A 15,754-nucleotide genomic window follows, 5' to 3' on the forward strand; every position below is an offset into this window, starting at 1 on the left:
CCCAGGCGCCCCAAGTATTTCCTTTTTTAAATATTATAATAACACCATCAAAAACCACTACTAAAGCGGTTATTTGTACCTAGAGCTTCACTCCCAAATTTAGGTTAGAGATATCTTAATTAAGAACCTTAAGAAAAATATCACCATTACTTTCAAGGAAATCAAACTTGTTCTAACCTGCATCCATACAGCAAACCTACTAGGTGAAGCAGTATGTCTGACACCGGAGATGAAGAAATAGCAGCAATATCACTGTGGTATTCATTTGTATATCACCCGTACACATAGGTAATGTGCATACACACACACACACACACACATACATACATACACACACACACACACACACACACACACACACACACACACACCATTTATTATATGTTTCTAGATGTTAAATATGCATATAGATTAGGCAAAAGAACATCAGCATGCTCATTTACTGACGTTAACAATCCTACCCTGTTCTCAAGTCTGGGGACCGTACTCTAGCTAGAAAGGTGAAACAAAATCATCTCACATAACTGCACTCTTCTCTGGCAATGCACTTGAAAATAAAATATTTTTTTGATATCATCAAACAAAAAAATTAGCTTTGGAGAGAAAAACTATTATGTTCCTTAGAAAATAACACAAGGAACTTCCAAAGCTTTCACTGGAAAGCCAGCCAGGCCTTTTATAGCCTCAGTCGTGCCTCCTGAGATTCATCTCCCCTTTGGGTACCTCACTAATGATGGCCTCAAGGGAGAGAATACTGACATTTCTCTGAGTTTCATACTCTGGTTGAAGCAAAAGTAAACGGCCCTTCTCCTAATTTCCCAGCACACAGTCAAGGCAAGGCCATAATACTTAAATATAAGTTTATTAAATACTTGGACATAACACAAAGAGAATCAACCTAGAATGTCATGGAATCAGATAATCTAGCATATAGTTTACCTGTTTTCAGTTTAGAGTTCAATACACGAACACCTCCCTACTAAGCTTCCAACCTGCCCCAAATGCCTAATTACTAGTAACCTAATAACCAAACCCAAGAGAAGCATTAGGGAGACTATGAAGTTTCTTTTCCTATGTAGTTTACTCCCACTCTCAAGGCTCAGGTTCATGCCAGAACCTTTCCTCAGATCATTGGACCTGAGAACATCCACCTGCTATGGGAGAGGCTCTACTCACACATGATGACAGGGCTTTGCTTTACTTTACTAGAAAATAGGGTGATTTTTTTAATGCAAAGCCACAGTAAGCTGTAGGAGCAGGATTGTTCTGTCACAACTCTAGATGACATTCATATCAAGGAATGTTTAGGTTTTGCATGAGATATTTAAGAAGTGAACCAGAATATGTTTAAATAAAAGAAGTATAATTTATATCTCACAGTGACTTCTCACCTTCATTGCATTAAGTAAGCTAAATAGACAAATTAAATGTAAATATAGTATCATATTGTCAATATATTAATGAAATGCCCATGCTTTGAAAATAAACAGATGAGAATAGTCAGAGCAATATTTCAATCAAAGATAAATATATAAAAGTTGTTCACTCTATATATCTATAGCTAGTCTGTGTTCTATTTTCACAAGGACATGAATATCTTAAAAGTGTTTATAGGGACGCCTGGGTGGCTGTCAGTTAAGCATCCAACTTCAGCTCAGGACATGATCTCGCAGTTCGTGAGTTCAAGTCCCACGTTGGGCTCTGTGCTGACAGCTCAGAGCCTGAAGCCTGCTTAGAGTTCTGTGTCTCCCTCTCTCTCTGCCCCTCCCTGTCACGTACTCTGTCTGTCTCTCTCCCTCTCTCTCTCTCTCTCAAATAATAAACATTAAAAAAAGTTTATGTTTCACAGGATATTAATTTTTAAGTGTTTATAAGCTAAACTACAGTAAAAGTAGGCATGTATTGCTGCTAAAAATTTTCACAGTACCCCTATTATAGTTTCATGTAATATACAACAAAATTCAATTCTTTGAAATATCAAGACATTTTAGTTTGTTTTTTAGTAAAACAAATTAAGCAGAATAAAAAGTTCTTTTGGTTATATATTAATTTAAAATAAGATTTATAAGTCTCATGAGATTTTCAACAAATACTACTTGGACAGTTGAATGTCCACAAGCAAAGGAATGAAGCTGGGCCCCTACCTTACACAAAATATGAAAATTAACTCAAAATGGACCAAAGACTCAAATGTAAAAGGGTTAAAACTCTCAGAAGAAAACTTAGGACTAAATATTTAGTTAGGAAATGGTTTCTTAGAGACGACACCAAATACACAAATGACAAAAAAAAATAGATAAATTGAACTTCATCAAAATTTAAAATTTTGTACATCAGAGGACACCATCAAGAAAGTGAAGAAACAGTTTGTAAAAGAAAATCATTTGTAATTTGTAAATCATATACTTAATAAGAAACTTACATCCAGAATACATAAAGAACTCTTACAAATCAAAAATTAAAAAATGAATAATCCAGTTAAAAATGGGGAAAAAAGCTTGAAAACACATTTCTCCAAGGAAGATATACAAATAGCCAATAAGCACATGAAAAGAAGTTCAATGTCATTAGTCATTAGAGAAATGCAAACCAAAACCACAATGACATACTACTTCACACTCACTGGGATGACTGTAATCAAAACAACTGACAATAACAAAAGTTGGCAAAAATGTGGAGAAGCTGAAACCCTCAGCTGTTGCAGGAGGAAATGTAAAATTGTGCAGCTGCTTTAAGAAACAATTTGGTGGCCTCTAAAAGTATTAACATACAATTATCATCTGACCAGCAATTCTGCTTGGTATATACCCAAGAGAACTGAAATTTTTGGGTAAAACTTATACACAAATGCTCATAGCAACACTGTATCTAGTAACAAAAAAAAAAAAAAAAAAATGGAAACAACCCAAATGTGCAGCATGTGAAGAATGAATAAACAAAATGTGGCATATCTACTACACAATGGAACGCTACTGGATAATAAAACAGAATGAAGAACTGATATGTTCCACAACATAGATGAACCTTGAAAACATTATGTTAATCAAATGAACTCATATATTGTATGATTATGTTCATATGAAATATCCAGAATGAGCAAACCCCACAGAAACAGCATATGAGGGGAGGCAGAAACAGGGAGTGACTGCTGTATGGAGCTTCTCCGTAAGTCAATGAAAATGTTCTTAAGTTAGATAGTAGCAATGGTTGCAGTTGCACGATACCTGAATATACCTAACAGTTATTGAAATGTATACTTTAAAAGAGTAAATTTTAAAGTGTATGAACTATATCTCAATAAAGCTCTCATAAAAATGAGATAGGAGAAATACATTCACAACTATATTATAGTTGTATCACAAATTATTTTAGATTTCTTCTACTACAGAAAATGTTCTTCAGTTTTCTTATTAGTCATTAGACAAGTATACCTACTGATAGCCAAGTAAACATATTAAGAAGAAGAAAAAATGCACAAAGACCCCCAACGGCATTTCTGGTGGGCCTTGTGGGCAGAAAACAATTTCCAGTCATAACATATTTTACAGCTGTTACAATTTTTCATTGTATTTTTCAACTTAAAAATGTACCCTGCCTAACACGAAATGCTATGTAAGAACAGCCATGGACTCTGCATTCTGTCTGGAATACTGTAGCCCAAATCTATCCCTCATTTGGTCCAACATACAGAATCTCATGACACAACTGGCAGTGGCAAAGGGTAAAGGAAACAGGAGAAGAGGGGAAGGAGGATAATCAGTTAATTCCTCCACCTCTAGCAATATTGCTCCTTTAGCTCCAGGACTGACCATACCCAGCATCCTTTCTCTTTACCCAACCTTTCAATCCCCTCTATCCCCCTAGAAACACTAAGACCCCGTCTTCATGAATCATCCTCTGGGCCAAGCACACCATTCTTCATATAGAAGGAATTCAGTACGTCTTAGGTGTTGAATTGGCTGCCTGAAATGGGACTTCATGCTTTGAAAATGTTACCAAAAATTGCGATAGCTTCTTTTGAAAAAGGAAACCAATCCTCAGACATTAAAATCTAAAATATCAGTTCTCAATCATGGTGTCTGAATCACTCATATACTATGATCAGCTGTACAGTGTTGCTCAAGTAATTTGTTACTAACAATAAAGTAACAATATTTGTCAATGATTGACTTTTTTTATGTTTTATTAAGTAATCTTTACACCCTACGCGGGGGTCAAACTCACGACCCCCAGATTGTGTCACAGGCTCCTCTGACTGAGCCAGCCAGGTGCCCTGACATTTTTATATAATTAAAATATATTCAAAGTTATTGTTCTAATAATGTCCCTGTTATATTACTTCTAATATCATTTCTTAAATGAGAAAGGAGTAAATGACACTAGTGGGCAGAGACAATTATTCAGAGAAGTGTATTAGACATGAGGATATTATCTATGGTGACTCAGACAGAGTTTGATTCTTTCCAGAAAGCCCTCCGTGCCCTCTTGTTAGCCCCATAGCATCAGAGCCAGGGAAATGAAAGATCACACTGTCATATGACTACACCCTACAATATTAATCAAAATAAATTACTTAGATGTTATACCCTATAGATACATACTAGAAGCCTACATATTTTACTTGTTTTATTAAACTATAACTTTGAATCCAAATGGGGGTCAGTCCCAAAGTGAACACAGGTAATTAATTTAAAGGAAGTCTTAGAATCAGGGTTATTATCTCCTCCTTCCTTATCAAATGAAGTAGTCAAAGGAAAACAAAACAACAAACAAACACAATAAACAAAAAAATAATGTGTGAGAGCATCTAAAATAACCAGAGTTTCCCCATTTTATTTCTTTAGATGGATGTTTAATAAGGTGATATGGAAGAGTCATAGCAGCCTTTAGGAGATCATAAAGTAAAAAAGTATTGGCAACTACTGGCAAATACAGTAGCCCCCCCTCCACCTTACATGTAGGGTATAAGTTGTTGCAACACGTCCAGTGGGTGCCTGACAGCCTGGACCCTACCAAACCCTCTACAGGTGATTCTTCTTATACACACAGACGTAATTATAAACTAGGTACAGTGAGAAATTAACAACAATAATAAAATAGAGCAATTATAATAATGTACTGTAATCAAAGTTGTAGAAATGTGGTCTCTCTCTCTCTCAAAGTATCTACCTGTACTGTACTCACCTTTCTTGTGATGATGTGAGATGAAAAAATGCCTACGTGAGGAGATTAAGTGAGGTGAACAACACAGGTGCTGTAACACAGTGTTAGGCTACTACGAACCTTCTTACAATTGGTCAGAAGGAGGATCATCTGCTTCCGGTCCACAGCTGAAACCTTGGGAAGTAAAACCAGGGATACTCAGGGACTACTGACCGGCTCACCATGGACAACGGGAATCAGCGATGATAGATATCTTAAAACTCCTGCATTAGCCATATGAAGACAACAGCCACAGAAGTCAGAGTGTTTTTCATTTCCTATTAGTAAGTTTTTAAATAGCCTAAAGTCCTATTCACTATATATATTTTTTTCTTTCGTGTCTTATTTTCTGCTTTTCATCTAATACCTGTCCATACACAGGGAAATCATGATAGAAAACAACACTGAAACCTATAAAAAAAAAACCTATAGTGGTAATTTAATATACCATATATTTGGAGGTAGCAACTCTACCTACATGGTCTACTTATTGGAAAGCAGTTTAAAGTGTATCAATCCTTAACTACCCAATACCAAGATGACTGACTAGCCAGCCAGATTTAGGAAGCAGATATGCTTTAAAATGTCTTGTTCAATCATTACATCCTATGCTGCAGATCTTGGTATCTAATTTTAATTGCAAATCATCTCAACAACAGCTACTCGAAAGCCATGAAATGAACTGGTGAAAATATGAAACATTTTGTTTTTTAATTTCAAAATCACAAGTTTAAAAACACAAAATATATAATCTATTATTTTTATATTTGTGTTTCGTATTCGTATTTTGTATCCTACCTCCTAGCTATTTTTTTTCTGCTTTCAAATTGCTTTTAAAATGAACCCTTCTCTAATGGCTCTCTTGGGTGAAAGATTGTATCAGCCTACAGATTGGGTAAGTGTAAAAACACCCAGGATTTAGTGATAAACTAAAATACCTAGCGTACCTTCCATAAATACATTCAACACACTTAGTGTTTACCCTTCAAACTTAAAAAATTCAAACCACAATTTAGTTAAAATAGTGTATCACTATTTAGCAGCTCAAAATATGGATATTTTGCCATAATGTAAGATAGCAATTAGGAAATAAATATAATGTGTATTACCCTAAAATTACTTTCATGCAATTTTTTGAAATTCCTTGTACCAGTATTGCCATATTTATTAGCAGTACCAACTTCTATCATTTTCCTTAATTTTCTTATAATTCTGAAGTGTAGATAAGAACTCCTAACGAGGGCCACCTAGGTGGCTCAGTCAGTTGAGCATCCGACTCTTGGTTTTGGCTCAGATCGTGATCCCAGGGTTGTGGAATCGAGCCCCACATCAGGCTCCATACTGAGTGTGGAGCCTGCTTAAGATTCTCTCTCTCTCTCTCTCTCTCTCTCTCTCTCTCTCTCACTCTCTCACTCTCACCCCCCCGCCCCTCTCCCTTGCTTACTCTGTCTCTCTCATAAAAAAAAAGAATAGCTCATAATGAAATATATGATATTAAAAAGTATTTCTACCAATTATAAATTTAAAAGAATACAAGAAAGAAAGGGTCAAGGATCTGCCTTACATTTAAACTGTTACTGCAAAAGGAAAAGCATGGACAGGCAAAAACCATTACCAACAGTCACAGAGATAACACCTCCTTCTGTTTGGGATAATACAAATAAGAGAGGAAGGTTATGATTCACAGAGTGCGTTCAGTGGCTCTAATGACCTTTCTCGAGGCTCTCACAAACACATGTTATTGAGCACCAGAAAGACTGGATAAGAAAGTGTGCACATATCTGTGCTAATCCATAGGACGCAGTGTGGATTCTGGAGTAGCATCTTTATATGCAAAGGGTGTACATTTTAACTTTTTATTCAGAGCTATGCTAATACAACATTCAGGCCCTTTACTTAACTCTGCAGTATTCTGACCGTTCGCGTGGTACAACCATTACGTTTACCCTAATTTGCTAAAGGTTTGATTAATTCAATTATGTGCGAATCCAGAGAAATGACAGAATTCAGGTTTATGCTTCCAATTTGTTCCCAGTGCAGGGCATTTACTACTACTATCACCACCTAAAATGAACCCATTCCCCTTCTTGTATGAATTATGCTTGTGATCCTGTAAGCACCACGCTTACAAACTGTGACCTTTAATAAGGATCCCAGCTCCAAATCAAAGAAGCTGAACCTGCTGCTTTTAAGGCATTATTAGGTATGTTTTTATAAAGTTTGAATAGCCATTAATAATTTAATTAATACTCTTATTTTAACAAAAGTTACCTTCCTTAAAACATCAGTTTATAAAGACATGCAAGAAAGAGATACTGACCCCGAAAACACAATTCAAATTTCACAACATAAAGTGGAAAAATAAAATTTATTTCTAGCAGTTGTGCTTTTAAAAACTATTCCTTAATGCACATCCCCAATAACCCTTGATCCACTAATGGTCACTAAGGATTGCCAAGACACATGTCCACTACCAGAGCTTGAACAGCACACTGTATCAGGACTCTTACAGAAAAAAATGTGGTCCTAGTTGTTGAAACATCCAAATAGCCTTATATCCAAATAGCCCATGACATTTGTAGTCCTTCCCAGCATGGTGTTTCACTGGAAAACATCATCATGCAGAGAAATAAACTGCTGTGATGAATACTTAAGTACTACAAAGTTGTTCGGCACTCACCTTGAAAGAACTGAAGGTCATTCATTCTCACCTTATTTGGAAAGGCAATAAAGCTACCAGAGCCAGAGAATTTAAACTGGGAGTTGGCCTTAAATTACGTAAGACATGTGTTTGTCTATGTATCAGCAACCTGCAACCTTCAAAGGTATATTAGCTACGTTTCCTGTCTCACATTCTCAGCAAATCATCGACTTCAGGGAGTACATTGAAGCCACCTAGAGCCTCCCCAATGACATCTCTTTGTCCCATTTACGCCTTTTATTTCAGCCATCCCTCATTTTTTTTTTAATTTGTTTTGTTTATTTACTTGGAGAGAAAGAGAGAGAAAGAGGGTTGGGGTGGAGCAAGAGGGACAGAGAGAGAATCCCAAGCAGGCGCTGTGCTTGCTGTCATCACAGAGCCCAACATGGGGCTCGATCCCACAAACTGTGAGATCGTGACTTGAGCCAAAATTGAGAATCGGGCACTTAACCGACTGAGCTGCCCAGGTGCCCCTTTCAGCCATGCTTCAAGCTCAGAGGACGCGGTGGCCTTCCTGTTCCAGAGTGTCTAGATGTGCCTTTGGTTTATCCCTTCCCAAGCACTGAGACCTAGTGCTCGCTGCGGCAGCACATATACAAGCAGAGGCCTATTTCAGCAGCCCACATTCAGTCATACTCAGAACCACACCTTAATCCGAGCTTTGTTTCCCATATCCAAGTAAGAAAGGACCTTTCAGGGGCGCCTGGGTGGCGCAGTCGGTTAAGCGTCCGACTTCAGCCAGGTCACGATCTCGCGGTCCGTGAGTTCGAGCCCCGCGTCGGGCTCTGGGCTGATGGCTCAGAGCCTGGAGCCTGTTTCTGATTCTGTGTCTCCCTCTCTCTCTGCCCCTCCCCCGTTCGTGCTCTGTCTCTCTCTGTCCCAAAAATAAATAAACGTTGAAAAAAAAATTTTTTTAAAAAGAAAGGACATTTCACTCGACTGCTTTTTACTATGAAAGGCCTCCCTCTTCCTAGTGCTACCCTCCCACAGCCAGCTCCACCAGTCACACTTTCCAGCTGTACTGGAACAATTCTCAAGCACGTCACTCCCCCTGCAGAGACATTCTCTAGTTCACGCATTTTTACCACATCCAATCTAAACTCCTCTGCCAGGCTTTTGGACTCCAAACTATGAATCCTCTAATCCTTGAAAATATGGTTTTATTAACATTCCCATAAATTCCCAGACATGTACCTTTCCCCCAGCCTTTGACTTTCACTCACATTACTCCCCCTGCCAGGAATACACTTCTTTCTCTCTCCTGCCAACTGAAACGTGCATTCAAGAGTCAGCTCAGGTCACACTTCTCTAAAAGATTTCCCTTTCCTCGCCTTACGTCCCATATGGGTCTCCTATAGCACCCCAGTTAGCCTTCGGTTGTTTAGGACTCTCTCATTTCTAGTATTCTCCCTACATTTAGCTTAAGTACTCATCGGCCAAAGACCAAATCCTTACAGGATGCTTTAAATCTCTCCCAGTAACTAACATAGAACTTACCACACACTATTTAGTAAATACGGGTAAGTTCATTGTATAGGATGATACATTGTCTATCTTCTCAAAACCTCAGGATCACTTTTGAATTTCCAAATAACAGATATCCTTCTACAGACTAACTGCATCTTTGGAACAAAAAAAATAGCAGTCCTGAGAGAAAGAGAGGGAAAGAGTGTTGCTTTTCAGACACAGATTTAAATGACAACTTATCCATGAGATTTCTGCACATCTCATAACAGCTTTTGTCTCAGACTCTTTGCAAGGATGTTACAGCCTTGGAATCCAGGGATAGCGCCTCCTTCCAGGTTACAAGACAGATTTATTTCCTGACCAGGAAAATGAAGATAATGCCTCCCCACAGGGCAAAGGTTGGGCAGCTTTGCAAAGCACTTCTTAAAAGACAGGGGATTGCCTAACCTTGCAGTTCCTAAGCTGTGACACAAACCCTGTGTGCAAGCATCCACCTGGGTCACTCAGCATTGCCCCTGGAGAATTTGGGGCCAAGGGGAATCGATTAGAACATGAAGCTCATGCTGCCTGCTGTGCCCTAAGTAATAAAGTCCTTTATCTCTGACCCTGGAGTCTCCTGTCTTCAGCCAGCATCTATATAACTGGGGCAGACTAACTTGGTAGCCTGCAAACTGGGTCAACTCTCAAACCCTTTGTAGTTTTTGACAACTTCTGGCTGTTAGCCAAAAGCAAGTCTGTTCAATTAGGAGTTTCTAGTTTACAAAAGAAAACAGAAGCTACCACATCAGTCTACACATCTAGCACACAATGACATGGGTGAATCTCCAAAACAACATGCTGAGTGAAAGAAGCAAACTCAAAAGTGTGAAGACACCATGATGTAATGATATGAGGGTCTACAGCAGGCTAACGTAAAGTGGGAGACATCAGAATGTGGTTGCTTCTTAGGGGAGTCACTTGTGGATAGAACAGGGAAGGAGTTTTCTAGGGTGATGGGAATGTTCTATGTTTTGACTGGGGTGGTGGTTACAAGGATACAATAGTCAAAAGACATCAAACACTACAGTTAAGAACTGTGTGCTTTAATGCATGGAAATCATGCTCAATAAAAAAGCATTACAAGTTCTAAAGATCCAAACACTGAATACATTGAAGTCTGTTTTAGTTTCAGGATATAATGATTCACAGACCCACTAAGACAATACTGGTCACATTCTTTGAACATTGTCTTTAGAGAGGCAGTTACAACACAGGGATTTAACAGTCTGCACTCTGGAGTAATACTGCTCAGGTTTTTTGTTAGCCAAGTACTGTCAGGCATCTTCCTTAGCCTCTTCATGCCTGAGTTCTCTCCTGTTAAATACAGTTTGACCTTGGCACAACACCTGGCTTGCAGGCACAGACCCCCTGCACAGCCAGAACTCCACGTTCAACTTTCGACCCCCCCCAAACATACCTACCAATAGCCTGCGGTTGACTGGAAGCCTTACCAAGAAGGTAAACAGTTGATTAACACATATTTAGTATGTTATACTGTATTCTTATAATAATACCTAACTTTTTCTTAAAATTTTTCAGTCTTTCTAAGCTATACAGTTTGCCGGTTTTTTTTTTCCAATTGTCACAAACCTCAAAAAAATTTCCAATAGATTTATTGAAAAAAGTCCACATAAGAGTAGACCCACACAGTTCAAGCCCATGTTGTTCAAGGGTCAGCTGTATAAAAAAAAAGTTCCTACCTGTGGTTATGAGAACTAATTAGGTAATATAGATAAATTGCCTTGTATGTAGAAAGCATTTACTAAAAAATTGGTTGTAATTATTATTTATTTAAAGATCATGATAACACAAGATTCAAAGTAATTCAGAAAAGGAATTCAGGATATTTATGTTAAAGCAGAGGAGCAATATGCTTTTAAAAATCTGGTAAGTTTAATGTACATTCACTGGTGGGAGTATGAGGTAGAATATTTACTAATAACACCACCCAAAAGTCATTTTTATTATATAATCTAATAAAGCAATAGATCCAAATCATTTTTTTACATGCTACTGAAAGCACAGAAAGAAGAAATTAAGCCAAATAGGTTTCACTTCTAGCAAATATCTCAAGTCCAGATAGAGGTGTCTCATTTGCTTTCTGACAGCTGTATTGTTAGCCTTTTTTCCCCTAACGCAATACATGTGAAAGTAGAAGATCCAGTTGAATCCTAATCCAAACCTTGCCTAAAGAGTAAATTGAGGACAAAACTTGTGAAAAACAGGCCTAAAGGAAATATATGAAAGGATCAAATCCTGGGTATCATCGTACAAAGACAGGGAGAGTGGGACAAAGGGGTGAATTCGCAGCGATGGGAAAGCACTTTGGTAAAGGACAAAGCAAATAGGGATCAAACTTCATGGCTCTGCAGATCAGGCCACACTCTATCTTTAGTATATATGCCACTGGTTAATGTCCCCATCAAAAGACACGTGTGCCACAGAATCACCTCAGCACTTGTGCTCTTTAAGACTATTCCCAAGCTTTTAAAAGGACGTATAATTAGAAAAGAGAAAGTAAACAATAAGCAATAATGATGTAAAATTTCTATCCTTTTAAAATTCATTTTTTAAATTGTTTGTTACTGCATCATTAAAATAGTTCTAACATTTAGTATCTACTCCATTAAAAGTCTTTCCACTATTTCATATCCATTATTATATGTATGACATGTGAGGAATTTTATGTCACTGAATTGGCATATGAGTAGAAAATTTCAGTGTAAAAGAAAATATAATGAAGTTAATGAAAAATGCAAATTCCTAGGAAACAAGTCAAATCTTTGGATAATAAAGGAGGAACGAGCATATTGGGTTAGTGTTTTCAATCTGCCCCGCCAGGAAAATGTTGAGGCAGAATGGTGATTACTGAGTAATTATGGAACTGACTCAGGCCTCCTGGCAAACAGAATCATTTCTCTGCTTAAGAATTACAATACCTGGGGTACAGCAGTAACACAACTGAAGATGAGTTTCAGACTTTGAAATAAGTAGCTACTAAAAAAAAAATAAAAACCTACGATTATTTTCATCTTTAAGCCTTATTACATGTTTCTTCTTTTTTTAAAGTACAACAGTAGCGTGCCATGAGCTTCACCCAGGAAGTGGAAAGAATAGAAATTACAATCCCTCCCCAACCACGATTTATGTAAGAGGCAGCATTACAGAAGAGGTTACCACATACTTCAGTGATCCACTGTGATCATGCAGACAGCAAAATGTTACAGGGGGAAAGGCATTTTAATTATAACTACATTCATTTCTATCTAAAAAGCAGGTGCACACACTTAACGTATGTAAAGTCCATAAAGTTCACACTTCCTTTTCTTGCCAGACCTGAGGAGTTCATCTGAAAAAGTGGCATTTAATTGCACTCCTTGACTCCTCAAACCGAACAAAGTATTGTGTACAAAAACATCTACTCTCGACAAAGAATTGTACATAATCATAAAAAAAAAAAAAAACTTCTTGGCTTTTCTTCATTGTAAAGAGCTTTTTTCCATCCCTGAGGACTTCCAGCTTTGAAGTGTAGAAAATGAACTTTTTATCATAGAGTGACCCTCCTACAACTGCCTATTTACGTTTTGATCTAAAAAGAGAAACTTGTCAGTTTTCTACCTGCTAATCACCGCTACCACAGCCCTCCTAATGTGGACAGTCTGGAGACAGCCAAGTTTTTACTCCATGTTTCAAGGAGATGGAAGCATTCTATTTGGCCAATGGTCAGTGGATCTGGATCCACAGGCGTTGTCCAAATCAAAAACCTGTGGTCAAAACATTCTAGACTCCTCCCTCTCCTGCCTTCCCCAGTTCACATCGGCCACTGAAGTTGACAGACTGCCCTTTCTCTCCAGCCCCTGTCACTGCGTTATTTTGGACCTTACCACTTCTACTTCAGTTGCTTCCTTTGTGGCCTTTCTACCTTCAGTCTTGCCCCACTCAAAGCTATTTTCCACGCTGTCACCATAGCAATTGCCTAAAGAATAAAACTGACCATGTCACATAACACATGATCTGTTCCTGACTACTGATAAAGTTTATTTGTATATCAGGACCCACAAAACGGAGGCAGGCCCAGCCACCTGGTCCACATCACAAATCCAAAACTTAAGGCATCCTGCACTTAATGGGAAACACCTGTCAAGGAAATCGAACATTCACTAATCACAATCCTCCAGCTGGGCTTTAGCTAGCTTACTTTACCTTAGAAAATGGGACCTCCTAGCCTTGTAAGGGAATCCCTAGCCTCCCAGTCAATCATGCTTGTTTCCTTGTTGCCTCTTCCAACGCCTCTTAAAACTCACACTTGCCCAAAATCCCTTGGGAAGAATGATCCAACTACTTGTGAGGCACTGTACTCCCCCAGTCGAGGATTGTTCTCCCTTGAAGAAAGGACATCAAACTGATTACTAAATTGTTTCAGTTTTGTAAATTGACAGCTTGGCAATGAGATGGGCCCTGAAGACAGCTGCTAAAGATTCTGGGGATGGCTTCTAGAAGCAGGTGATTGTACCCACAGAGCCATTTTATTTGCTGCCTCTCCAGCTGCTCTGGTAAGCTTCTCTCTGATCAAGCTCTGCTTATTATGCATTCTGAACTCCTCAAGTTTGTTCATCTTAATCCTTCCAGGTGGAAAACTGGGGTGTGAGACTCCAGGGGTTTTCCTTCACAAGGTGGAAAACTGGGGCGTGAGAGACTCCAGATTTTCATGGTGAGACTTAATAGGCCACATATTTAGGTTTGTAGCCAAACTCATCTATGATTAAGCACGTTGTGGGGGGTGGAGGGCTTTCAAGTCTCAGGAACAGTGCACACAGGCAGTCAGAAACAGTAAGTCTGGCTGAATTATGATGGCTTATTTCAAGGGAAAATAATGGTTACCCTTCAATCTAAGGAAAGCAAGTTGGCAGCCATTGGGGGTGCAGGACTCACAAAACTCAAGGCAAGTCCACAGCACAAAGTGCTAGGAAGGTTGGGGAAATAAATTAACACAAGAAATTCAGACTTTTCTGATGAATGGCACATCAAAATCTAAGTAGGCACAAGTTGGACCATTAAAAGCCATTAGACTATCCACCACTACAAAGAAATAACAGATCTAGGGGTGCCTGGGTGGCTCAGTGGTTAAGCATCCAACTTCAGCTCCGGTCATGATCTCACAGTTCATGGGTTCAAGTCCCACAGCAGGCTCTGTGCTGACAGCTCAGAGCCTGGAGCCTGCTTTGGATTCTCTCTGTCTCTCTTCTCTCAAAAATAAATAAACATTAAAAAAAGAAGAAAGAAATGCCTCCTACTACTCCCTTCTACCCTCCTTTACCTCAGTACTCAGTCTACTAATCCTCTGTCTGCACTGCCTTTCCACTCTAAACACACTGCAAGACCGTAAACAAAAACCTTCCAAATTAATGGCCTATGTCCCGAGGCCCTTATATCTACCCCCAAAGGAGGGTCGCCACATGGGCCCCTCTCGGGGCTGATGGGACTCCAAGGGATTCTCCAGTAAATCTCCACCAGTATTCCCTTAAACAACCAAGGGGAGACTAAAATAAAATTAATTTAAAAAACTTTGCCAAATTCTGGTAGATGCCCAACTTCACTCTCTACTTTAAACCCCACTCACTCTGGAGACTTGGAGAAAACTGATCAGGGAAACCTGAGAGAAGCCAGCAAAGGGTGGAAATTCTTACCAGAATCAGCTCTCCTGGATCTCTGTCTGTAGTGCCTGGTCAAGAGAGGAAGGTAAAATTTCATGTTATCTCTTCCTTTTCAAGATGCATTGGTTATTGATCCTTTCTCTCCCAAGGACAACTATTGCCTTCTTATCTCATTTTGTGTTCTGAGAACTGGGCTTGGCAACCATCAGGTTGGGGGCCCTCAAAAATAGCCAGACAGAAATAGAAGTTGCATTACATTTGTGGCTAGTGCCCTACAGATTACTGCCAGCTTTCAAGGGAAGTGGGTCTTTGTTTCAGCTATCTTTGGGAGTGGCTCTGGATCTTGGGAGAGAGGTATCTTTTGCACCTTCTTTGGGAATGCCTCTTGCGTTCAATAGATTGTTCAATACTGCCAGGAATATTTACTGCTTGTCCTGGCCTAAACCTAACAAGATACTTAAAAGGATGATTTTTTTTTTTTTTTAACTAGTTCTATGGTTAGAGCTTTGCCGATATTGGAGGCTGATATTCAGAACCTCATAGGAAATTTTTTAGGCCTTCTGTCCTAAGTCAAATGAAACTATGTACCCAAAAGGAAATAAAAACATTCCAAAGACAAAGAGCTCTAAATCTAGAACACAGGAATCTTTTGATTTCCACCTTAGTTGAAGAGCTTCTCCCTGACCTGAAG

General features: G+C 38.7%; 1 protein-coding gene across 2 annotated transcripts in view; it reads right to left on the reverse strand.

Moving 5' to 3' along the window:
* Positions 1-15,754, reverse strand: part of FGF14 (fibroblast growth factor 14) — a 621,907-nt gene that overhangs the window by 596,428 nt on the left and 9,725 nt on the right. The window contains exon 2 of one of the 2 annotated variants that reach the window (XM_045481453.1): positions 15,097-15,131. The exons of the other annotated variant lie outside the window; for it this stretch is intronic. The gene's annotated coding sequence lies outside the window, so the exon portion shown is untranslated. The remainder of the gene's footprint in view (positions 1-15,096; positions 15,132-15,754) is intronic. 2 annotated transcript variants of the gene reach the window in all.

The sequence above is a fragment of the Leopardus geoffroyi genome, chromosome A1 (assembly GCF_018350155.1).
Source record: "Leopardus geoffroyi isolate Oge1 chromosome A1, O.geoffroyi_Oge1_pat1.0, whole genome shotgun sequence".
Taxonomy (NCBI): domain Eukaryota; kingdom Metazoa; phylum Chordata; class Mammalia; order Carnivora; family Felidae; genus Leopardus; species Leopardus geoffroyi.